Below are 26,832 nucleotides of genomic sequence, written 5' to 3'. Positions count from 1 at the left end.
CACTGAAACAAGTGAATCTTCAATTTGACAGCGGGAAAAATACATTTTAACTGTCACGAAAATACCATGGTGAAAAGTTCAGTTGCTCTACAAGCTTCAAATAGGTTAACAAAAGAACACCACTATAGCAGAGTATTGTAAAAAGTTGCGTATGTGAAAATATTTTCACTGGGCACATTCTGTTTGTCAACACACCAAAATTTCAAAATTATCTCAAATGTTCTTTTCAGTCGTCACAAAATTGATCTTTTCAGACTAGTTCAAGGCCATGGATTGTTATTTCTTTTTTATTTTCCCTCTTTTTTCCGCTCTTCAAAATTGATGCTGTCCGATTCAACAACAGAGTCGCATTTTAAATGAGGTCGAAAACTTACTCGATCATCTTATATTATGGAAATTTCACCTGGCCGTCAGAGCTACGGCACTGCAGGATTCTTAACAGGAGTCTCGACGATTTGAACACTTTCAGGACAACTCGATCAGTGCTTTTGAACTTGGTGAAGTAAGTAATATTGTTCGCCTCTCGTGGTATGCCCACTCACTAACTACTGATATTCAAGTGTGTGAAGACAGCCTTACAAGAATTCCCATGAAATACATTAAAACTTTCTAACCGACCAGACCTCCATCTATTTTGAAATGCCATTCAAACACCTGATTGAGCTTTGTTGAACAGGTGTAAAAAGTTTTGATGATAATCCTACTTTTAGCAGTGCTTGCCTCAGTCAATCAAAATGTGTAGTCACAATCTTGTGGCGTGTTAATTTCGTTAACATATGATATCCATGTGCCATCTTAATGCGTTTCAACTCAAGGAAATCAATATATGAAGTGCGTTGTCATGCTCTCTGATCGCTGGATTTAATAATATCGGTTGACTTGGAAAAATCGATAATCCATTACATATTGAAATACTAGAAGCGAGCAAAGACTATCACCGGATTTAACCTTCACACGAGTATCGCTGTCATGATAATTATGTTCGCCTAAAGTATCACACTGAGATAGTGAGGGCCATGTTTTCCAGTATTCGAGGATTCACAGTATTTAATAACATCGGATTTAGTGGATGTTTCGTGTTTTGAATTGCAAATGTTGGTATAGTTTCATTGATTTTGGCATTTTGTTGGCGTTGAGTAATGTAAACACATCATGACGTCAATAATAGATCAGGCCTTGATTTCGACTCGTACTTCAACTGAGTACTCCGATAACAATTGAAATCATAGCATGACCGTCGATACAGTCAACATCGCGAATTACAGCAGAGGTGGAGGGCCATAAAAACACTTGCAGCAATCAACATGTTCTCGTCACATTGTTGAAATCACGTTACGTTTATCTTTATTGGGCCTTCATTTCAGCGCCCATTTTCATCAAACAAAACACCTTCAGAATTGTCAAAGTATTTAATGTAACGACCGAGAACACGATTTAACGACACATAGACGGCCATAACCTCAAAGTGCCGATCTTGCTCGAATTAATGGTTCGATGTTATGGATGAAAGACATGAACAGTTGTCATTTTAGTGGTTGCACATATAACGCGAGGTAAATCGAAATTTTCACAGATACTGAAAATTATGTGTTTCAGCATCAATAACTTATTATCTTCTTTACAGTTTCGAAGTCACTCATTGAAATTGCTCTAATAACGAATTCGATTTCTAGGGACAATTATTGTTTGCAGGCACACGTCTGCTTATCAGTTACCCACCATTCTTAGCCAAGAATCACATGCAATATCAGCTTATCGATGGAAATGCAAGCACTTAATCCGATCATATATCTGGTATAACAGATGCATTAATTATGATGCAGCTATTAATCCGTGTTGTAAGCACTTCGGTGATACAATCGTGTGATTGTTATTTTGTGGTTATTTCTCACTTTTATTCAATACAATATTAGTATCAAATTGGCGGTATCTGAGGGACGAATTCGCAGGAGCTCGGATCTAATAGCCTGGTGTTTCCTGGTGAGTCCAGAGCACGTCTGTCAATCATCCGTGACGGCTGTACACGTACCCTACCCCTATTGGTTTCGTTTAACCTTTATCAGACGCAAAGCGAAAATATACGCAGAGACGTGAACACTCTTATGCCGCTGAGACCTTGAACAGCCGAATCACCGACTGTTAAAATGGTTAGTCGATTTTGCATCGCTGACTATTGGCAAAACGGCCACTTAAAGCCTATTTTTCGGTCAATTCAGTTTGAAAGTAATGCCGTCTTTCTGACCCTGAAATTTAGAACAAACAAGGAATCACGTTTGCACTCATCAGATAAACTCAAGACTTGTTAAGATTTAAGTATAGTTTACCCGGGGTAAGTATTGCAGGGGAATAACGTCTGCCTTGGGAAATTGTGCAATAAATGCTTCCATGGTGAGTTATGTCCATGTCTTGTAAATGGCTGGTGTTTCGGTTCCTAGATTCATAAACTATGATTACCGCCAATCACGTCCAATGAATCTAGACACTTGGTGTGGATGAAGAGGGCCATAGGTTGTCCATTCCTGGCTGTCATTTTTCTCTCTTCGCTTTACTTCGGATCGAATTCCCCGAGGTCGCCATTGCCAGTGTGAATTCCTACGAACCCTGCCATTTTCACTTATTAGAAAATATTGCCCGTGTTTTTAGTGTTGGCGTATCCAGCTGTGAATGCCACGCTGTGAGCTTAAACGTTCTCTTTTTTACCCTGTTCAATATTTAAACACGTAGCAGGTATACCGTTGGTATTGTATCGGAAGCTCTGCTTGGATTCGTCTCAGTAAAATCTATTTTAGGGCATAGCCGAGTGTGGGGTGATGCATAATAACGTATCCGCGAGGAAAGCAATGCAGGTAGCCTGACACAGAGCGACACAAGCATCCATTGTTCTTTGCTTCTGCCTTTTAAGAAAACATGTAAAACCAAATGATCCGCTATATAATACTTCTCCCGTCGTTTTCATTTTGGACGACAACCATAGAGCAAATTTCTCGTTCAAGTTTCAATGATTTGCTTTCACTTATCTATTGATAATTTCTTACTATGTTACAGAAATCTTTCACATCGATTGCATATCGATTGCATATCCTTACAAATTATTAGTCCGAGATGTTATCATCAGCGTACATCTCGGAAACTTCACTAATAAATTTCGAAATCTGAGATCGCGTCGATAAAACATTAAATCTTCTCAACACAATCGCCAATCTTCAGGATCTAAAAGATGGTTACAGGTCAAGTCATTGCTGCATATCATAAATTCAACCATGAGTGGGCGCACAACGCAAAACACAACCAAATGATTGAAAAGAAAGTCTAATTTGAGTGAAATCCATGGTCATACCTATCCTTGGTTATGAATAGTGACGTCCTGTGAGACTTCTTGTGCAGAGACTCCAAGTATAAAAACTGTTACAATAAAGTGGTGGTACGTGTTCGGGAAAAAGTGAGCAGGACCTTCTCCTGGTACGGCGTCCGTACGTACAAAACTGCAGCTTCAATCTGTACGCCAAACCGTAAAGAGAAAGGTGATTGTTAAAAACAAGTGTTGTTGATACAACTCGGTCTCTACCGTTTGTCTTCTAATGAAAAATTACTGAAATTCATTCATGTAGGAATATGTCTTGCATTAGTTTTGCATATCTTTTTATTTCTCTTTAAAATAAATAAACCATAGTAGCCGTGTCTTTTGTACAACCAAACAATGATGTACGGGATTGAATTCATTTGAGTAAGACCATTCGGCAGGGTCTTCTTACTTGAGGTTGATAACTTTGTTTAGAAACGTTTCGTTCTACAGTCTATACTCAGTCTGTTCATTAGGATGGATATCCACTGAATTTTCTGCCTTACATGTTTTAAATATACTGACAGAAATTATTGTCTTAAATGTTACTGTCTCGATATTGTTCTAAACAGAATCCTGCTTTTGCCTATGTATCTTCATGTTGCACACCTTGGGCTATGAACTGTACCACATCTTAAATGTGCTTGATGATAAGCAGCTTTGTTCAATATGATTATCGGTTGAGCCAGGTGTGATTTAGCGAACGCTGTTGTTCGGTTGTAGCATTAACCATGTAAAAACATATTAACGGCTTTTGTCACTAAGCTAATGATGCTCTAATAACCACCATGGCAGCCTTTATAAAGGAGCATAACATTTCGTCATGACTGTGAAATGTTGTCCATATATTATGTAATCAAGACACAATGATACGAATTGCTGCACTGAGACCTTATGAACATATGATTCATCATATGCGATATTGTGTGGTGAAAAAAATATCGAAAACAGACAAGAATTACATTAATTACCACTTATACATTTTAAAGATCCAGCTCATTCCTGTTTCCATCTGATTGATTTAGAAGAAAGAGGTACCCGGAGACACAATGAACGTCAACATATGGTTTTACATACAGTAATATCATGAGATTTAAATGATTGATACAAGGAAAATGCATTAGTAGTCAAAGTATGTGTGTGTGATTACGACTGCTTGTTGAAAGGACCAGTGGCTTTTCAAATACTGATCAACGCGAATATTATACGTTGTAATCAATCTTGGAGACTTGAAGGACCACGAAGGGTTGGCAATGCAAATAGCCACAATTATGGACTGATGCAGTACATAGCTTCGTATTAGTGAGTTCCTAATAGCTGAGAAGTGAAAGAAAAAACTTAACCTCAGAGCAAACGCTAACCTTTATTAATATACAGCATATAACAGATGAATGATTTTCGTGTCTGCCAAAGGATGCTAAAAAGTAATACTTTACAATTAATGATGTCATTATGTTCACACCAAGTCCCCTTTACTTCAAAAATGTTTTTCGCAAACAACATCTCTCTCTCTCTCTCTCTCTCTCTCTCTCTCTCTCTCTCTCTCTCTCTCTCTCTCTCTCTCTCTCTCTCTCTCTCTCTCTCTCTCTCTCTCTCTCTCTCTCTCTCTCTCTCTCTGACATCATTGTCAGTTCTTGCTTATGATTTGGGGGGCATCCAACTTCATGATACGTAAATTTCTTTCTTCTATACGCATGAACATTTGCAACTGTATTTTGCGCTAATTTAGAGAGGTTAGTGTAATAGCATGATGCACATATACGTGCACGTCGGAAGACCATTGATTACTTTACAATGGGCACCAATGTACCATTATCCACTATTCAGTGAAAACACCATTATTTAGCTTGCCGCTAATCAGTATACTAAACACGAACATTTGCTCAAAAGCCACAATGAAAATTTTAATATTTAAACTAAGGTTGCGATTTTCCACCGCAAAGGTCAGTTTGGTGGAAGACATGCACGAGATATCTGATTTCATTCATTAATTGTTTACCTTGAGGCGAGTTAAATCCACATCGTTAGAATTACATCTCAATGTATCACTTCCTGAATCTCTCTTGTCGTCAGAAAGTCAAATACCAATATCCTTCTTGATAAATTACTTTTCACGAAGGAAATAATCTTGAACGTTGTATCGATTCGTGTCGTAGGATAATAGCGATGCATTCAAAAATTGTTTGCGCATGTTCAATGGCAAAAAATGACTCTCGGTGCTCTCAGCTAAATCTCAAGACGTTACAGAATGATTGTATTAACATGAGCTCTCCAAATATTAAAAAAGAAACAAAAATAAGTGAGGGAATAATACAATTAAACGTCAGACAAAATATTCTGTCTGAATACTCCCTCGATGAATAAAATTGTTAAGAAATATGGAACTTCAGTCTCAGACATTTGTCAGCAAGTCTCTTCATTTCTGTTTTACATCTTTTCGAAAATCAGTTAATGGAGTTTAAAGTTGCGTTTGCCCAACATTTTTTGACTTTAGTAATTAAAGTACCGCCGCATTCTAGTAGCATCAGCAGACAATAATTTCTTTTATACATCAGCATAATCATGTATGCATTAACTTTCTATCGGCCACAGAAGTGAGCAGCATTTTAAAGTGTTGGCAAATCTCTATTATAATCATTTAATTTAGTACATGTGTTCAAGAAATGTACACTCAGAAGACAAAGAGGACCACCGCACACATACAAAATAAATATACAAAGGGCAGATATATGGTATTTGGGTTAGAGACCAAGTGAGATTAAAACAGGAAATCATGCAATATTTGTGGTATCAGTCCACAGGACTTCAACGGTACAATTATTATCTTAATTCGACATCATGCAAAGTAGAACTTCAAAACGAATAAGATGGTATGACTATTAGATTACAGCTACTCCATATGCATGCGTATATCCATATATTATAAAAGAGGTGTGTCGTCCGTGTTTACTCAGATAATGAAGATGGTGCTGTACAGTACTGGCGGCGCACTTGTTTTGAGTTGGAACCCAAGTGAAAAATCAGTGAGTGGCTGCCATTGCTTACGGTAGTCGACTTCCTTTAAATGCCGCCGTAGCGCAGTTGCCAGTTTAAATGTTTTTGTTAGATTAAGTGCGACTTGAGGTAGAGTTCTATAAGTGTCACAGGCCGTGGGAAATAGTTTCAACTCCATGAAACTGTCTTTTCTACGATATTTGAGATATCTTTCTTACCAGTAATTAAATCTGACAGCCCTGTTATAACAAAAACCTCAGGCTACAAATCGATATGACCCGTTCACAGAACAATTTCTGAGACACGTCTAAAAGTATGTAACATGACATGATGACAAGACAGTTATGATTGTACGTATAGGTGTAAAATACCTATCCTATAGAATCTGGAGCAATACATGACTCAAAACTTTAATTGAATTCGAGACTTCAGTTGAAAAAATAAAAAAAGCATTCGATCTTCATGGGGAAAAATACATTTATTGAAATATTTTCGGGTCAGCAGAGAGTCAATGAAATATGTCCCATTTCACGCATATTGCATCAAAACTCTTCGTTAATCCGAATCATCTTAATGAGCACATATCAGGTGCTGAGGTCTTTGACCAATTTAACTTGATTCTCTCTGTTTGGGTGCCGTTCTCGACCACAAGTCTCACAACCCATCGTATTCTTTCAGTCAGCCCGTAAATTACACTACCATTGCTACTGGTACTCCACTCTGCCATTCCATCACTCTGTCACGCAAATGACATACGTAATCAATCACCCTTTTTGAGAAATTATGAGGATGAAGTGCCTGCTACAGATTACTTGAATGCTTTCAACACAATAGGGTCATCGATTACTCGAGTGTTTTTAAAATAAAGAGGCCCTCGTTAAGGGGAAGTATTCGGAATTTTGTGGGTTTTAGATTATTATGACCGATCCGAGAGAGATATGGATTAACAAATGACTTGGTTGCTGTTCTTCTAAATTATATTATTACGTTGCTGGTGTGTTATATGGTATTCACTTGATGATGATCATGATGATGGTGGTGGTGGTGGTGGTTGTGGCGGTGATGATAATGATGATAATGTAGACAACCAAGCTTTTCGAGAAATTATGATAATAAAGTCATTCTGACGATAATCACCATCATCGTCATTATCATTATCATATTTGTCGTTCTTGCTAATGCATTTGTTAGTCTTCTGGACATTATTCCTTGAAAACCATACACAACAAAAGCTCGCCCACAAGCATACTTCTAAGGCATCTTGCCATACATTAATTAGTAATAGGCATTTTAACTAGATTTGAATGTAATCCAAGAGACTTAACCAAAAACAAGGTTGATGCATCATGTTAATTTCCTATACAGTTATGGACAAGTCTATGTTGCTGGCCTGACAGCAAAGGTAGACAATCGAAAGTCTTTCAGAATGCAAGAGCGCTTTGTGATACCAAACCTGATAATCAAGATAGATCGCAAGAGTCATCAAACAGACAATTCAATTATACCAAGAACTCAGATGAATGTGACTGGACTCCTCAAACTCTAGTAGTTTCGCTTTAAGAATCACCAAGTTTACAGTTCCAATGTACTTTGCTTCGCGTGAGAAAGAGAGAAGTGTAACGTCCATCACTTTGGCAATTGCTGGCCGTGTATGCCCAGCGGTTCGGGCGGCTTGTTCGTATTTCTCTTCATTATACAAAGAACGTCTCGACCATTAGCGCAGATACAAATCAGCGACATGCTAGGAATTTATGAACCAAATTAACGAGTGCGGTCCTTTCAACCAAGTGTTAGACACTCTTTTGTTTCCATACATGGATGACAAACAGACAACCCGTCTGTCTTTAATTTTGAGTGATTGGCATGAATACCAATAAGGTCTGGAAACAGAGGTCGTCAACCCTCGCATGAATTTAAATTTGGTAAACGGTGTCACTTTTCGCAGTCTATGGTTTTCCTAATGCATCTGTTTTTCTAAAGTACAGGGAAACCTATAGACTCAAAGCGTCACCAAAATCCTATTATGAAACTTATTATTTTCAACTTAGATAGACAACTTATTGTTGCATTTTTATTCAAGGTTAATCGGTGTTATTGTTAAAACAAAGCGTACGAGCAGTTGTCTCTAAGGAAGATAATTCATCATTTTTTATGCATTCTTTATTTATTTGTATTATTATTATCATCAATATCTAATCCCAACTGACATTTTGACACCTTCTTCAAAAACTAAATGACACAAACGTCGTGCAAAAAATCTCTAGAAGACTTCGCCTTGAAACTAGAAAAATTATGACGATTGGAAAAGTTTTGGGTGAAACATGTTTGAACTTTGATTTACATAGACGTTTTATTTCAGAATACCTCGAGAATAGATGTACCTGCTCCAGGACGACAGGGACTACTGATACGCGACCTCTTAAATTGGAGCAAAAATAAAGACGATTATGCATGTCTCCTGATTACATGTTTACATCATTTATTTGTTCAAAAAGTGTTACTTTACGCCAAAACGGAAAATTGTCCATTAGATTTAGTTATTTTATATCCAAGACAACATAAGCAAAGAGTTATCTTTTTTGCTCTTATCGAACCAGTAAATTTCCCTGATAATTTTACGGCACTGAATTGGTAACCACAGTAGGTATGTATCATGGGACATAAACATCCACTCATACTGCTTCCGACACGCTCAGTCACACTGTGATGCAACAATGCATTTGCGCAGAATTTTGCAACGTTCTCATGAAAATTAAGATCGACAAAAATGTTGAAGTGGTGACTTTTAAAGAAATACTCCCAGGAAATTTGTTTGAATCCCAGTCACAGAGTTTTGATCATTGGCCGCAGGCCAGACTCAGTGTACATGATTCATTCTCTCTCCCTCCCTCTCTCTCTCTCTCTCTCTCTCTCTCTCTCTCTCTCTCTCTCTCTCTCTCTGTTTTCCTAAGATCACCTACACATATACTTGTTGTAATTATTGTTTGTTTCCACCCCTGAATGGACCAAACCTTCAAAGTACACACTTTTGCAAATGTAGATACAGTAAATAATCGCAAAAATCTGATAAAATGTCAAACAAGCAGACGCTGACCTCAAAGTGTAATTTCAAGTACCTTTGTTATGTCTGTCTTTGAAGTTTTATACCTTAAAAGTTTTGGTGATGGCCATAATAAAATTGCTTTACGTACGTATATCTAGAGGGCATCTTTGATGAGAACAGATAGATTGCCTTGACCGCACTCTATGGTCTTTAAAAGCAGTGTGGCGAGCAACGTCATCAACTCTCAAATGTCGCATGATTCTGTTAAATAAAACTGATAAATCTATTGACAGCATACATTCGTCTATTGCGCAAGTGCAAAACATTTCACAACTGAATCACCTGAATATAATCTGCTGCTCGCTTAATGATGTCGGGATACATTTTCTTGATTGAAATCTTGATACGTTAAAATAATTGTACTGCTCGCTTAGTGACATGTGAATGATTCAATATATTTGCCCGAAAGAGTTTATGCTTTACTGTGTCTCTCACCAAGATTTATTTACATGCAAACTCGCGGAAATATTGTCTTGCAGATTAACGGATTTCTGGTCTTTCATGAAGTAAATAATTTGATAGTCCATCACGTAATCGCGTTATCAGCGATTAAGGTTGTTACCCAGGTACGAGCACAAGATCACGTAATGCCCTCCAAAGGATTTCGACCCAGGTCGTTCACCTTGGTAAATGCAAAACCTCCAAGCACAATATACATATCAGGCAACGCAAACTATCTGACAAGTCGTGCCTGTATTTGTTGTCAAGTATCAACTCGGAAATACCTTTTAACTTATACCTCCTAATTGTTAAATATCGTACATTTTCATCGACCAATGTCCATCGACCCAAACTGCCTCCTATAGAAATCCGTTCAAAAATAAAGCTGATAAATCGACACAAAATATCTGAACGAGAAATTCTTCCGATCGTGCCGGCAGTTACCATGGAAATGACTATTATTCCCGCCACAGAACCAGACATATGTGTGCTTGTCTGAAAGCGCTCAATAATACATTGCCGTTAAAAGTGTTTTAGTTGTTTTATGCGTTCTTTTTATGTGTGAATGAACTGTACATTCAGACTCGCAATACGGACAAGTACAGTTTGAAAAAATAGCCGAAGAGAAAAGACTAGCCACATAAGTTATCCAACTGAAACAAGCCATCGCAAAGCAGATACCACCTCATGCAAATTATCTTCATTATGACATTCGAGTCAGTTAACGAAACAGCATACGGAGTTACTAAAATTAAAAATTGGTTCATTTCTGATTACATCATAATCGCTTGCAAAATGCAAATGAGCAAAAACTCAATAAACATACCATTTTTAAACATGTAAAATACTCAATAAACATACAATTTTTAAACACGTAACATTAATTTTATCCATTACATCCTCTAAATCTTTTAGACGCGTGCGTCTATAAGCTTATTTAGAATTAACCTGTGTACGCTGGTCCCTATTGTGGTTGCTAGTTCATACGCAAGAGACTCGTCAAATTTATGAAGCTTTTAAGCATATTATGTTTTTATTTTGGTAATATGTTTAGGTAGAATATAGCCATAGACCTTTTGAAAAACGATTCAGTGTGCTTTTTGAATAACGATAAATCTTTTCATATGTTATAATCCGTCTCGCATTTGCGTAATTTAAAACTTTGCTTTGTTTCCCTGATGGACGAATACTTGACCAGGAGAAGGGAAGACTATCTTGTATTGCAAGACATCAAATGAAATATAATTATATAAGTCGTCTAAGAAGGTTAAATCTTTCAAATACTTGTGGTTGTTGAAAAGAAAAAAAACACATGTAATCTTGTCTGTAGGCCCAATTAACTTATTGCAAATTCTGTCAGCAATGGCTGCCCAGCGATGTTGCTGATTTGGTGCTACCCGTAAGAGCCATGTGACGACTGACATGTAGGTTCTGGAATATGATAAAAGTGGCGGTTGATTAAAGATATATCAGCTTTCTTTAAATCGATATACTGTCGAGATGAAAGTCTTAAGATTCAAACAAGATAATATTTCAATGATTTACTTTTTTGTGTCCGTGAAGAAGGAGGTTTATGTAATAGATTTAATAAATTATGTAGCTCACCCTGTTTCATAATGATCGATCGACTTGGTCACATGACTATTCTGTGAACGCGCAATACGCAATTTAATACACAAATACTCGTTTCAAAAGCGGGGAGGTAAGACGGACATTGGAACAGCTACAATATTGGAATTTTCTTACCGTCACGACTCCAACAATTGAAGATTTTTGCATTTGTACGTACAAAGGTGGCCAATAAGCCTGAGGATCCCATGATTGGCTGATTGTTTGTCCGTCGTATTGTTTTTTTTTCAGAAAGCTGTGTGCCAACAACAGTCGCCTTCCTCTGTCCATGTGGTAATTCACCAGACGTCATCGACCTTTCCATTTCCTCTTTTGGTTTTCTGCTGAAAAAAGTATGAACGCAGCACTAGGTAGGTGAATTTCTCTAAGTATTCGAGGTTGTTTTAATAACCCTCCCTTTCGATCTTTTTGAATGCCAAAATTGACTGCTTGGGCAAGTCAAATTAACCTCTATTGACACGTTGGGAGACGTCATTTCAGGAGATAATGTAAAATCGTTTCCATATTTTTGACTTCACAGCTATAGACTTCACACATGAAAGTGTTTTGCTGCTTGCAAAGCGTCAAATGTATTGCGAATTGCTGTTACGCTCCTCGTATACGTTGGCATACATTTTTTTCCGGTATTCGTTCTTCCAGCCGACATGGGTAATAAATTGAACCCGATATTCTTTTGTTTATTCCTTTGAAACTAAAATATTACTGTCAATAGACCGTATTTTCGTCACTTTTGTGGTGATTTTCGTGATGTGTTGTTGAAATGAGCATTTTTTAAACTCTGTAATGTGGGATATGCACTGTCAATATCGACATCAATTCGCACATTTCGGAATAAATAAGTCGGTCGGGGGGGGGGGGGGGTCGATGCTCGTTCGCTGTAAGGCATGTCATCCAACCATGCCATATCAATGCCATATCAATCTAGATTGTGATATAAGTCAAAATGACTGTGTTAGAATATCACCGAGGAGCAACCCGAGTATACTGGAATTCGCCGTTACAGTGTAGCACTGCCTGGGACATCTACAATGTAGGAAAGGAGACGTTCAAACACTCATAGTTTGATCGAAGGCATATTGCCGTGGTTAAGAGTTCGAGGGTACTAATCTGTGTTATTGTAACAACTACTCTTCTTCTTTATTTGTCAAACTGTCATTATTTATTCACGTTAGATCACAGCTATAACTTTATCATCATCACTCGCCGGTGCATTAGGCGAGCATCAGATTTGTCAACTTTCGTTGCCGTCTCATGTATCGTTCTGTTTAAGAGAGAGGCAAAGTTGACCTTTTGGGTCACAAAGAAGTGTGGGCATTATTTAAATTTGATCTTACTAATGAACACTGTGCATCATCATCATCATCATCATCATCATCAATAACATCATCATCATTATTCGAAATAATTGCATGAAACAAAACTCATTTGTCGGTTTCAATTATCCTTTCGCCATCACAGCTAGCACAGGCTATTTCATACATCAGATATGGGGTTATTCTGTCGGTTGCTTTTTTACAAAAGTGTCCAGAGTGCTGGCAATCACGACCTCTTTATCATAACAGCCATAGCAAGTGCCTCTTTGCGGCAATAGCGGAATGTTCTCTTCAACATGTCTTTTCACGACAACATCAAGGCCTGCTCACAAACGGAGTGTACGGATTGTAACCTTCTATTTCAGTTACTGACATGAGCTGAAAGACTTTAATTTATTTCAAGGGCGTTTGGCATCAATGTCAAATGTATTTTGTTCCGGAGTTTTTCCTCTCGGATAACGGACTTCATGGTGTGTGAATTTAAATCGAACACAAACTTGCCGAGCACAACAGAGTAAATCATTGCTTCGTGCCATCAACGATGTTTAAATTTACAATGTAAATGCGACACTACTTTCTCAATTTGTTTTATTATTCCCTAACTCATTCTGTCCACTGTCTTCCGAAATCCTTAATAGCCTGTCTTATTTACGACGCTCACCGAATTATCGTGTGTTCTCATGTTATTACCTGGACACGTACGTCGTTCTATTATTTTAAAGCCAGTCTAGTGATTCAATGCTGTTTGTAGTCGGGATGTCAGTAAAAACTAGTAGTTTCTGTCTTGACAACTAATGGACACTGTTGAGAGAGGGCGAGGGAAAGGAAAATAAATCATAGATAACAATATACCTACAGTAGACCTAGCCCACCAAAACTCATCTATCCTGTATTTTACATAGTAATCCGTACGCGTAACAAAAATTTATAAAAATGACCAGAACAAGGATATAGTACAAAAATCAGCAATTCGCCTCTATTCAGTCAACGACAGAGACTAGGCAACACTGAACGTTGGTCAAAGACAAAAATCTCTCCCATCTTCGTCCATGGAGGTAACAAATAAATAGGCCGATGATATCATTTGTGTGTCGGAACCAATTTTGCAATATCTTTTTCGTTAACGCGTTTTTGTTCATTATTTTTGTGATATTTTAGAATATCCATGTACTGCCTCCCTCTGGCAACCTCGGGCAACGCGCACAATATTTTTTCGGTCGCCATAGTAACGGGTCACTTTCTGATGAACGTAAAATGTCAATGAGATACGATTTTTTCTTCATACGTTTGCTCATCCGGAAAACTTGTGAGAAAATATATGAAAATAGGGGGATTGCAAGGTTTGAGTCAGGAAAATTAATCTGTATCTTCGGGCGATGAGAAAATTTATTGTAAAATTGTTTTCCCAAGAGCAACATCATTTACGTAAGAATCACGATTCAGCGTGTACACTTAGTATACATTTTGTTGCTAATTAGTGGAGAGCAGTGATATACATTTCAATGTTCGTATTGCTTTGAAATGGCCTGTAATGTTATGCTCTGAGGAACCGCATCTACAAACCCAATGATCTCTCCATCATCGTAGCTATTGGCGGCGATTCGGGGTCAGGGGAGAAATCACATGTTTTGTACGTCATGCCACTTTAGTTTATCTGGTGAACACGAAAATCCTTTCACCGCAGCGTCTGAGGGAGAAAAACCTCACTTATTTCCTGGGTTTGAAAGTTATTCTCGGTTGAAATGTCTACCGTTCATTTTACCTTGATATTGGTTCTGAAGACACATAAAACACGGCTTTTGAAATGGTTATCTGTAAATAGTGCGTGCGCATTTGACTACGGTTTTCTATTAGTTTTACTGCAATAACAGTGTTGCATTTATTACATTAAGGTGATGAAACGGGGACAAAGCTAGAGCAAACTTATTCCTATAGCAATGGGGACAACACTGAGACTCGCAATTTTCAGTTGAAATCCACATTTATTCCCATTTAATTCAAATCTGGATTGACTAAATAAAACAAAGCCAACATAATATGTTAAAATAATAAGAGACTAATAATGTTAAACTGTCAGCTTAAACTTCTACATACATTTGAGATTTAAAAGAGTACAAGTTCGTCGCAGATTCTAAGCATGTTCCCGTGAAATGAAAGCATTTGACTCGCTATTTTTCTAATAAACGTCGGCATTGTCAGGAAGTGTAGGACCGACGGAGAACACATGCATATATGGGAAAATACATACTTCTTACGTGAATATCAGTGATAACTTTGGACAAATTATTCATAACAATTAAATATGATTTCCTCAACACAATGACGTAAGAAGCCGATTTTATCGTTTACATAGTGACGTGATAGTTTCGTTAGATTGTTAGAGACAGCATGGCTGCAACTTTTGACAATGTTCATCATATTTGTATCGCAGAAAAAAGGTAAATTTTCTTTTTCTTCTCCCAACAAAATGTTGCTGTTGAAAGTAATAGTGTTGCCAACACAATCAATTTCGTACAATATGCAACTGTATTGTTCAACTTGACAAAATAATTATATTTTTAACAACAATTAAGTTGTCACCAATAACATTTAAGCTTACATATTGGTATATACACGTTATTGCACAAGCTGAATGATGGGCATGTCGACATATTTTTAAGAGAAGAAGAAAAAATTGAATTTCACAAATAAACAAAAAGTTATGATAAATACAAAGTTACAGCTAATGCAGCTGTGCCATCTGTGCCATGGAAAGGAGAGACTGCAAAAGGCACGCCTTATATAGAGTGTATTTTCGTCAAGTAGAATCCTTTGTTTTACCTACACTAAGACAATGGTTAGATACTAGAATCTTTATTCTTGTTACATCGTAAGAGGCTTTCATCATAGTGCTAAGCCGGTGTTGAATTTCCAACAGTTAACACAATGACACTATTCGCGATCCGTGACCTTTTCCTTTCGTCACGATGGAATCCTCCGTTATCTCGCTTGTGTTACAGACGTCCCCCCAGCATCACGTCTGCACAGATAAACGGTTTCATGTCATATATATATATATATATATATATATATATATATATATATATATATATATATATATATATATATATATATATATATATATATATATATATATATATATATATATATATATATATATATAACACAAAATGTATACAATGTGCCCTCCCGGTTATCACCATAATGGCTTTATGGCAACCTCTGAACTTATATCAATATATCTATATCAATCATACATTGTCGAGACAGGATTATATATCTATATCTATATATCTGTCTATCTATCTATCTATCTCTCTTTATATATATATATATATATATATATATATATATATATATATATATATATATATATATATATATATATATATATAATATATATATATATATATATAAACTCTGTCTCGACAATTTATGATAGCAACTATGTTGCGTCATTCAATAATTGCTACTGCGTCCTGCTAGTTAAACCTCGTTATAAAATGGGGTTCTTTCAATTAGGACTGACCAAAATTTTCGGCATGTAGTTTTTACAGATAATTGAAAGCCTTTGTCAGACTAGTAATGGAAATATAACGAGATAACAGATGCATCGCAGTCCAAATCTGCCAATTACGTGTCATTCTTCTTAAACCAAATTCCAATTGCAATATAAGTACCCGATTCGAAATATTCGATATTACAGCTGGCAACCAAATGGGAATTTTGAACGCTTTTTGTCATGATCATGGCTGTGTGTATGTGTTTCGGTTTCCCCATAAAAAGACAAGATAAAAAGAAGTAATTTACATAAACAAACGTTTCCTGTTCACGGGCTAGCATTGTCAAAGCAGATGACCCAGTTTGTTATACCTTCTCCTCTACGTTTCAACTGGCGAGGCATTGAACCATGCGAAGCCTGGAGCATTCTCTACCTTTCACTGGATGGTGCTTCAGATCTGTCATCTATGATCAGGGCTCCATGGTATTGCGATCTCTGCGTGTATCTTGTATTGATGAACTCTTGAACACAGTAACGGACGTCGGTGATGTAGAAGTTGTGACCGCTTCTGAAGTTTCGACCAATTTCTTTAAGTTCAGCGCATTGCACTTAAAAGTATTCTTATTGACCTACTCCCACTTGTTCAACATAAACTAGTTATGGGGACAATAAAGAAATGTCACAGTTTGAAGGCGCCAGTGAGCTTTAAAATATGACAGCTCATGGTCATGCAAGGTTAATGACTTACTCATGATGTTCTTTGATATTGAAACATTATTTCTCACCATATCCAGTGTTCTGTATAGATCTTGTCTGTTCGTCTTTTGTCACATTTCTCGTTGGTGTTCCCTGTTTATGAACGACATCATCCACAGCCTTACGCATATATCTTAACAAAATTGTGGTGTTGATGAGTTTTTTGAAATTAATGAGCCAGTGGCTGTAACTTTTAACGGTTTATTCACTTTTCTTCAATGTCAGCTACACTTTTTGTTCTTCTCCTGAAAGCATATCGAGATAAACAGTATGCAGCTTGTCAACTCAGCCTGTACATGTGTAGACTGAATTGCTTTTGTTGACTGACACTAACAGTTGCATGTGTCATGTATATTCTACAATGGTGGCAATTTGGTTTATTCGCTCCGTGTTAATATTTTCAATGTCCAAATGGTTGTCATAGACACATCGGTAATCTTCTGGTCGCTAGACTTTATAATTGCAAATCCAGATAAACATAAAGGTTGGCATGGAAATCAGAACGAGTTCCTTTGAATTATTCTACTACGTGATGGGCAACGTTTTATCGAAACTATCCAAAATATGACCATTAACATAATTTCCATGATAACTTGACCAACCTTTATCGTAAATTTGTGAACAAGGGCTGCCTTAATAATAACAACGTCTTCAATTTTATTACTGCAAAATTTTAAGTAACCATGGAAACATTATGAAGGGAACCTATATCCGGTACTGGCATGTAGGTGTTTGTGGACAAAGAAAAGGCTGGCTATGTTTAGCTCCTCCTTATTTACAGTTGTGGCTTCTTAGAACCGATTTCGTTCTATCTTAGGTAAAGTGTCAGTTTTGCAAAAAAATGTGTATGAAGGTCTTATGTTTGTTTGTATTTCTCCTAGATGTATCACTGTCTGAAAAAATGTCTTACAGTGTTATGCAAGTGTATGACACTAAATTTGCATACGCATTGACCAAATATATTTTCCAATCGATGAAAACCTTCGTTTTCGTTTGTCCAGAGCCGTAATCTAACAGGTCAAAATGTTTTAATATCAAAACGGGTGCAAGAGCATAAGGACTCAAAGTAGTCATAAGCTTGTGTTATCATAAATCAGAAGTGTGTATTTTCTTTCCATTTTTACTTATCTAGAATGTTATAGTGGTGAATATCAAGTGGGTCAGTCCAACCACAGTCCATATGTGAAGTTTGCAGCGGGTACTTGTAGATAATGGATGCATGAGGTGTGAAAAATAGTTGACAAGACCCATCTGCTACTATACAATAGATGTTTATTCTTCCTAACGTTTCGGACGTACACGGACGACCTTCATCAGAGGCTGTACAGACACAGTGGAAAAAAGGGGAACGAAAATTACATTTTGTTCTATTCGGACAATGAATACGATAACAAATACGTAGATATTTAGCGTATATTACGCACTGTAGAAATGTTACGGTAGCATGCAAAGTCTATGGTAGAAATGTGACTGCGGTAAAAAGTAACAAACAAAAAATGAAATAGTTGAAAACGGCAATGAAGTCGGGTAGGGAAATTGAACAATGCAATGTATTGACACTTGGTCTATTTGCAAATTTTTATTTGATGTCTAAATTTTTGCCATTTAGGCCTACATTGATGTAAACGTGTTATCGATTAACTGTGAAACGCTCTAACGATGTCGACGGTAGCAGCAATAGACACTTTCATGAAAATACCCAAACTTTCCATGACAGAGAGCAACAGAATAGGCAGGAAAACGGTAAGAGCTAATGTCATGGATACAATACTCTAGCCAATTAATGTTTCCGCAGCTTTAGCCCTAATGCGCATGTCCGTTCAATGTATATACATTGTCGCGATATCTTCATCGGAAATAGTTGTCCCTATTACCGTTAAAATTACATCGTTTTCCAGAACAAAACGGGGGATCTGTAGCTCGCGCTTGAAAGCCACAATAACAAATTCAAGTAAAACAGCAGACCCGACCACTCGTGCCTGAATAAAGCCAGCTGTAATCGTTCTCGCAGACAGAGAGAATTGACGAATGTTGGAGTTTGATGTGACAGTATGTATCATGTAAAAGCTTATCTAACGAATCAGTTTGACTCTGAACTGTGCAAAATAGCGACAGCGGGCCTTTCTTGCGATGACCTGTCAGAATTAGCTGACACATATTATCGAATTGAGCGACTCCGGAATGCAAATCAAGTTGGTTCAGCCGCTTCAGAGAATAGTTAAACAACGCCTTGATAACTTTGATATGCCTCCACATGCGTAATATTTGTACTGTAATTACCTATTGCCATATGACTATAACGATTTGTGTCCATTATAAAATGAGGAATGCAATAACCTTAGCACTTGGAAAAACCATCATAAGTTACACACAAAATGAAACTTCTAAAGTCGTTTGAGTAGATTAGTTTTCCACCAGGACCATGATATTCGAATGAACGAACACGCCACAATGGGTAAATATGACTCCACAGTTTGTACAGATAAGATTGTGTCCTGGCCGTAAAAACGCGCCGTGTTCTCTTCGAAATCTGCTTGCAATTCTATCCAGCAAAACATTCATTAGTCTAAACTTGTAGACAGCAGTTTATTCTTTCTGGTTTGGTAATTTTACGATACCTTGCAGATTGTTGCCGGATTAGTCGGTTGTCAATGAATCCTTAGGATTGCACTTTCCATGATTTACCACAGTGAGGAAAAGCACCTATATGTGCTGCTTCATTTCCTTTGCCTGTCTCTAGGCTTCAATTATAAAGGGGCGTCCGAGTAATCACGCGGCCCTTGAATTTTTCTAAAGTCTTTTTCGGACTTTTCGTTTGATTTAGAATATTGCAAAGCTGTATAAAAGACGTTTAATCACAAACTTAAAACAAGTCGTTAAAGTAATGTTAACAGTTTTGAAACAGTTCTTCCGCCTACTGAAAAATGGATATAGATTTTTAAAAATACTGTGGAATAGTAGTAAAGTGAGCATGAAAATATGTGGAATTTTCCATCGATGCTGTTCGCATGCAAGTACGAACATGCAATTATTCACATCTAAGTAGTTCATCTTAGTTTCATAACATCCGGGTGACTTGACAGTGCGATTTCGCCTACTACAAATCAGACTTTGCCCGTGTTCACATGATGGGCATACTGACTATGCGGTTTTTACTGTGACTTACACATGCCCGCTGAAAGTAGGCCGCTAAAGCTTTCATATCTTGTACCAATCTGTCGTCAACCTGGAACTTGACGACCTTTGCACTTTACCTACTGATATTTATCAGAGACCGAAGATGCTATTGGTTAGTGTACATATAGCCTTGAGCTTCTGGCTGGTTATGCTACCTGACAGCCATATTTGAAAGTATGGAAAATTCCTATTTGATGATCTACAAAAATTCGTCGTTAGATGGAAATTTTGCTTCTTTGCGAAGGGAATTTCAATCAGGCGCTTGGCTTAGTGACAGTATTTACATTTGCATAAAACAAAAACTACATATAGTATTCAAAATCTTCTTCTTAAAATCTACCACTCCGCTTGATTTGTAATTTTGAAGGTATCATCACATGTCAGCATCGTTGTAAGTTGGGTAACGACACTTCAATCGATCGCACTTTTTTAAGAACCCTGTTAAACTGTGCTTCCAACACTACTTAACAAGTAGGTGTTGTAACGACTCGATGGCCGATGTATTTCCTGACGAGTATGGACCCTTCCGACGCGTAAAGCAAGTATTGAACCTGTATTAACATGCATCTCATTGATTATTTTCGTATCTAATCTTTGCCTTCCAAAAGTGCCAAGGTGTTTGAATTTGATGTAAAGGAGAAACTCATAGACTAAACTTCATTTCACAACATTACTACTATAAGTCAACAAATATGGCGTGTTTATTTCACGATGCACCCCATTAATCATGTTCATGCACATTTTTAGGCTTATCAATGTTGTTAGAGGTTTGGTTTTATTGATATGGACCAGTTCTGTACCAAAGTTGTTTCCAAACTTCAAGATGAGTTTTGATCTCCTTTTCACTTATCTCAGCAACTACAGTAACTACAGCTCTAATACTAACTGCATAAAATAGCCCATGGAGGCTTTCGCTTATAATTACAGGATCACTCAGCTCATTAATTATTTGCACATCTTATTACAGGCTTACCAATAGGGCTGGAGGTTTGAGTGTTGTTGTGCATGAAAACTATCTGACCAAAATGTGTTGTTCAGTTTTGCGAGTATCTTTAAGTGTGGTCTTTAAAACTTCAAAATTCCAAACAACTAAAATAAATACAGCCATGTATTTGATGGTAAGAGGAACCTTGTTGAGGCTAAGCAATAGGTTAGTCGTATCTAGAGATGGCCAATTATGTGACTAAAATTCAGGGATGACCTTCGATCCACTTGAACTTATTCGAGCAAAAAGAGATATACTTTGGGTTTTTGCGTGATTCTACACAGCATCAGGAAACTTATTCTTCAGCTACAAGTACATTAAAGTATTATGGGCTCAGTTGCTAAGACCTCGACAATGCTCTAGCAACATTATGCTTGACTTTAAAGTAAAGCACACTTCACGTAATTGATTTAATGATTTACTTGAAAGAAAGTTCTATTTATTTTAATTAAATTCATTGCGTTACTAATTTATTTCTTATCTATTTGTTGATTAATAATAGACGGATTGATTGATTGATTGATTGATTGATTGACTGATTGATGATTGATTGACTGATTGATAAATCGCTCGATTGAATTGGACTCATATAATAAATGAAAATCTTCATCGATTTGTAATCCATCGTTCCTCTTTTTCAAAGCTTTGCTTCATTGAGAACTTCACAATAACCTCGCAGGCAACGGCACATTTTCGTAAAACAAAGCAACTTTTTAAGCTGCTGCACGAACATTCTAAGATTTCAAGAAAAATGTGCAGCATCTTGACTCAGGCAAGTGTTGAAAAGGGGTTAGATGGATTTGTAAGGGGAGATGTTTACGGGTTTATCTGGCGTCAGATACTGAGAGACTTGGTTTTCGCATCCTGTTTCAACACGCACTAATAATCACTGCGGGCGAATTTGAGACTCTATATCCCTGCTGAGTGTAAAACCATCGCCTCCTTCACAACGCCCAAAGTTATATTGTGGCGGTGTTTCTGTCGTAAAGGATCGACTCTCTTACGGCGCCGGATGTACTCCCTTAGCTGTGGGCGCGGCGTCATTACTGTGGCGTGTCATCCCAGAGTCACATGCTGTCTGCTATGAATGTAGGACTGTTAGATGTAGCTGCCACGCTATAAAATCCTGATTATTAATAAAACTGCTATGATTGACTTACTTTAGCATATGCCATTGTCGTGAATCTGTACGATACAGTATGTGATTATGTCGTAAACTGGTTATGTCACCAAAGTAAGGCAAAGTAGAGGCCGTTAACCCTTCAAATTTCATCTCCCATATGATACAGTTCTTCAGTTTTAATCGATGTGCGCCGATTTTCCATTCCACTTTTTTATTGAGATCCGCCTACAATAGAGAAAAGCATTGCAAATGAAGGTATGCATGTACAAAGTGTACGTGACAATATTAAATGTGTACACACTTAAAGTGAGAGCATTGAAAATATACATTTTATCAAGCTTAATTTCGCGGCTCATTTTAAAAGGCACAGATCAGCGCAAATATCAATTAAAATGGAGTCTGCTAAAATATTCAAATTGAAGCCACTATCATTAATTCCGAGGCGTTTTGATTTCTAAGCCTTACGTCGACACATTCGGTTGTCGTGATGGCATAGGCTTGCAAATGCCCGTTCGACAAACACATTTTACTGACTGATATTATAGATTTTGATTATTCAACGTATTTTTTGAACACTTTAGAAACTGTTTTATTATTGAGCAGTCCTTTTTTAAAGATGCAGAGCAACGTCTTTTAAAACATATTCTATGTTGTTGCGATTCAGGATTTGACGCCTGAGTTATAAAAGATGTCACGCTTTTCGAAATCAAACGTTAACTTTAAAGAAGCGAGCTTTGAAAACGTGCTTTGTTGCATGGCATCACACAACATAAACTAAATCAGTGGTATCTTTATAAAACCATGTCGAGCATTTTTGAATCCCTTTTCAGTTTTTACATGAGTTAAAATAACATTCACATCAGAATGTTTTTGTACAAATTCTTAGCAACACAGTCATATACGGAAATTCGCGCTTCGCGTTATCGTGCATTGCATTTTGAATTGCCTGCGTGTAGCACAGGGCTGGGGAATTGCGGCGATGAACACCATGGTCTCTCACACTGTTTATTATGTATTACTCTAAACTACCCTGATTTACGTTTTAGCCTTCACCGATCATGGTCCAAATGTCGAGGTCACGACATATTCACCGGCGTGGCTGCACTGTTTCTTGGAAAGACGATTCACCATACTGTGCATAAAATCAACATTCCTATTGCACGACACAACCTCATTATCAATACGAAATCCAATGATTACTTTATAGCTGAAATGCCAGAGAAAATGAACATCGCCTCTCCTCACCTAAAGCATCATCCATGATTCATACAGTCAATTCATTCCATTCCTTGATTGAAATTCGTATAGAAAATGTCACGGACATTTTTCTTTATACTGAAACTTCATGTGTAAGTGTAGAATACAATCACAATGGAAGTCGCTGAACCTCATGTTTGCCTATCGCACGGTATCTGTTGATAAGAACATTCATTTTTTCGTTATTGTTGACCCGTGATATGAATTCTTTCAGATTTTGATTCAAGTTGGCAGAGCCCCTAAGAATTTAATGAGAATGACATTGTTCGGCCATTTTAGTCATAAAATCTGAACTCTGCATGTGATCTATAGAACTTCAACTAATGAATACAGATTATTTATATCTGGGTATTTGAGCTTATCAACTTGTGTTAGCTTCTTAAAAAATATCTTGATAACAAGCACTTTGATCTACGGTAAAGCAGATAGAAAACTCATTTAATGATGAGTTAGTGATCAGTTTTGAATGTGAACAAAAACTTCTGAAGGACGATACACTGATTTTCTGTATTTTAAAGTCTGCAAAATACAAAAGCGTCGATCAAAGTTGTGATTACTTTAGTTATTACATTGTAACCTATTCAAATCCTTGTTTTGATATCTTGCTGATTGCCAGCTTGCTGGGGTCGTAGGCATATCTGGTCCCGCTGCTTTTGGACAACATGCCAAAATGATCACGATTTTCGAAAAATAATTACGAAAACTCTATCAAAAGTGACGATGTATTGAAGCAAATGATATTTTCGGTTTGTTGAAAGCGTTAGTGTAGAAAGTGTCGTGATACAATTCTTGAAAGTGTCGTGATAAACATAAAACAAATTCGATGATTGATTGGATGTTTTCTCCAGTGTATCCGTTATAGCGTGAACTGGAGATCTTTGAAGTGTGATGACTTACGTAATTTCACGATGTATTCTATGCATCTGTGTAAACTGAAACATCACTGAAATTTACATGGTCTGCACTGTTAGGATTAGGCAATGGAGAAGGCTATATATTTTCAGAGTGACCGTCATTCTAACCCCATTTCATTGACATTTCCTCTCTATCGACATAAGCTTACGGTTTTCTGATTGTCATGTTTCCTTCTTCGCTGTACCTTAATACGCTCACGAGTTGTGACTGTATGGGGCAATTTACTCTGCAATTAACAGGACTAATTGTACATACAACTCATCGATATATCGATATATCTATATATATATATTTATATATATATATATATATATATATATATATATATATATATATATATATATATATATATATATATATATATATATATATAAGAACTGACATAGATCAAGTGTAAAGAAGATGAGTACGATGGCCGAGACAGTTCTTCCAATGCAAAATGCAAAATGCAAAAATTAAAATGCAAAATGCAAAATTCAAACTGCAAAATGCAAAATGCAAAATTCAAAATGCAAAATGCAAAATGCAAAATTCAAAATGCAAAATGAAAAAATGCAAAATTCAATACTTGAAAACGAGGCTTGACAGGCGCCATCTTGGTCGAATATTTATGAGGGCTAGATTTTCATAACTATTTTGAGTTCTTCATCAAAGATCGCTTTCTCAATTTGTTTGTGATCTGGGTCGAGAAAGGTATTAATCTGGCGACCACATAATTAATCCATGGCATTTTTATGTCAACCATATTTGAATGTGGAAATCACAGAAAGACCCGATAAATTATGTCTTAATTGCATTTTTTACGGATTTCAAACCTAAGGAAATGACGTTGTCAAGCAGTTTTTACATAAATCGGTGCAAATTTGTGAATGAATTCGAAAATTAAATTGCTCTAGGTGCGCGATACGGCCAGGCATCTTTCTAGTTTTAAAAGAGAAAAACAATTGTGTGGAATCGGCTTTTAATTGATGTTTACTAGTGTTGACTACTAATAATGCGCATGAAGTAGTTGCTCTTGTGCGACATGTTCTGTCTTATGTAAGCAACAAAATCGAATATTGCTATTTGATACAAAGCCACTTATTTCGGATATGCGATTTTCGATATTGGTTTTGACCCGACCATGTTTATATTTTTAGTGATGATCCCGTCTCACTCAGACTATAATACATTTTAGATAAAACATCAGCCCGCGCTATACTGTTGACGATTTCTTTAATAGCTGACGCCTAAAAAAGGCACTTCTTCCTGCCGTGGTGATGCTTTCTGATAAAACGGTAGTGTCTATGCTGAGACGCTGTTTACTCGGCCTGAGGCTGATCTGAAAGTCTAGCACAAGGATAGCTATGCATCTAGAACAGCTGTCAGTCGATGATAGTTACATAAAGGCACTTCTTGATCCCGGGAAAAGTGAAAAAGAAAGTAAGAATAGACATTAAGCCTTAGAGAACTGCAAATCAATTACGTGTTTATTAACCCCAAGCAATTAATTATTTTATTCTGAATAAGGAAGGCATGTAGCCGATAGGTAGGTACCCTGAAACTTTGTAGATTCTGTCATACGCAACTCCATAGCACCTCTATCGGGATGGGATGGGGCATAGTGACCATGTATCGTCTGTATTTCGGAAACAAAGCAGAGTAACTCGTTTGTAATTAAATACGCCTGACGGAAAAGTTCATTTAATGTACAGCTTATTATTTTTGGCATAACCGTCCGATTTATGACGCCAGGTCAAGGTCAGCATTAGAAATGAAAAATTGACAAATGAAACTCCCGGTTCTACACCAAATGTCGATATTCGATTTATTCCAAGCATATTGTAAAGCGATGGTCTTTGCATCTTTTCACTTATTTCATGCGAACAATGCATAGGTGCTGGATTTCAAACCAATATGCGTTTTGTTCTCCAATATCATCATAAAATATAAGCTGGCAGCGTAATGCACGGCGTTACATGTAAAATGCGATGTTTGATATGCCAACCCTAAAACGAAAATCACGGAAAGAAATGTGACGATATTATTGCTTCTTCGATTTCGACATTAAAATTCGGTTGGCCTGAACTCGAAATGAAATTGGCTTCTCAACACAGCTGTCATGTGTACAATAAGCAATATTATTGTTGGGCATAAATTCTAGTCCTCACTTTAATCAATTTTTTCAGCATAATAATGGCCATAAGTCATAAACAGGCTATGTTGAAATTCTTAATGCTGGGCATGTGTTCATACTCTAGGGTCAGAATGGAATATTGTGTTGATACTCAGAACAAAAGGACTGAAACAGTCGGAGA

At 37.0% G+C, this 26,832-nt stretch overlaps 1 protein-coding gene across 3 annotated transcripts in view; it reads left to right on the top strand.

The window, feature by feature from the left end:
- LOC139121851 (G-protein coupled receptor 54-like) overlaps positions 1-26,832 on the top strand; it is a 190,286-nt gene that overhangs the window by 59,741 nt on the left and 103,713 nt on the right. For 2 of the 3 annotated variants that reach the window (XM_070687077.1, XM_070687073.1), the window contains exon 3: positions 11,739-11,857. The gene's annotated coding sequence lies outside the window, so the exon portion shown is untranslated. Of the gene's footprint in view, positions 1-11,725; positions 11,858-26,832 lie in introns of those variants that run through there. The other variant, XM_070687075.1, reaches the window with a different exon arrangement.

The sequence above is a fragment of the Ptychodera flava genome, chromosome 21, assembly GCF_041260155.1.
Source record: "Ptychodera flava strain L36383 chromosome 21, AS_Pfla_20210202, whole genome shotgun sequence".
NCBI classification, from domain to species: Eukaryota; Metazoa; Hemichordata; class Enteropneusta; family Ptychoderidae; genus Ptychodera; species Ptychodera flava.
This window is presented reverse-complemented; position numbering and strand designations above follow the sequence as displayed.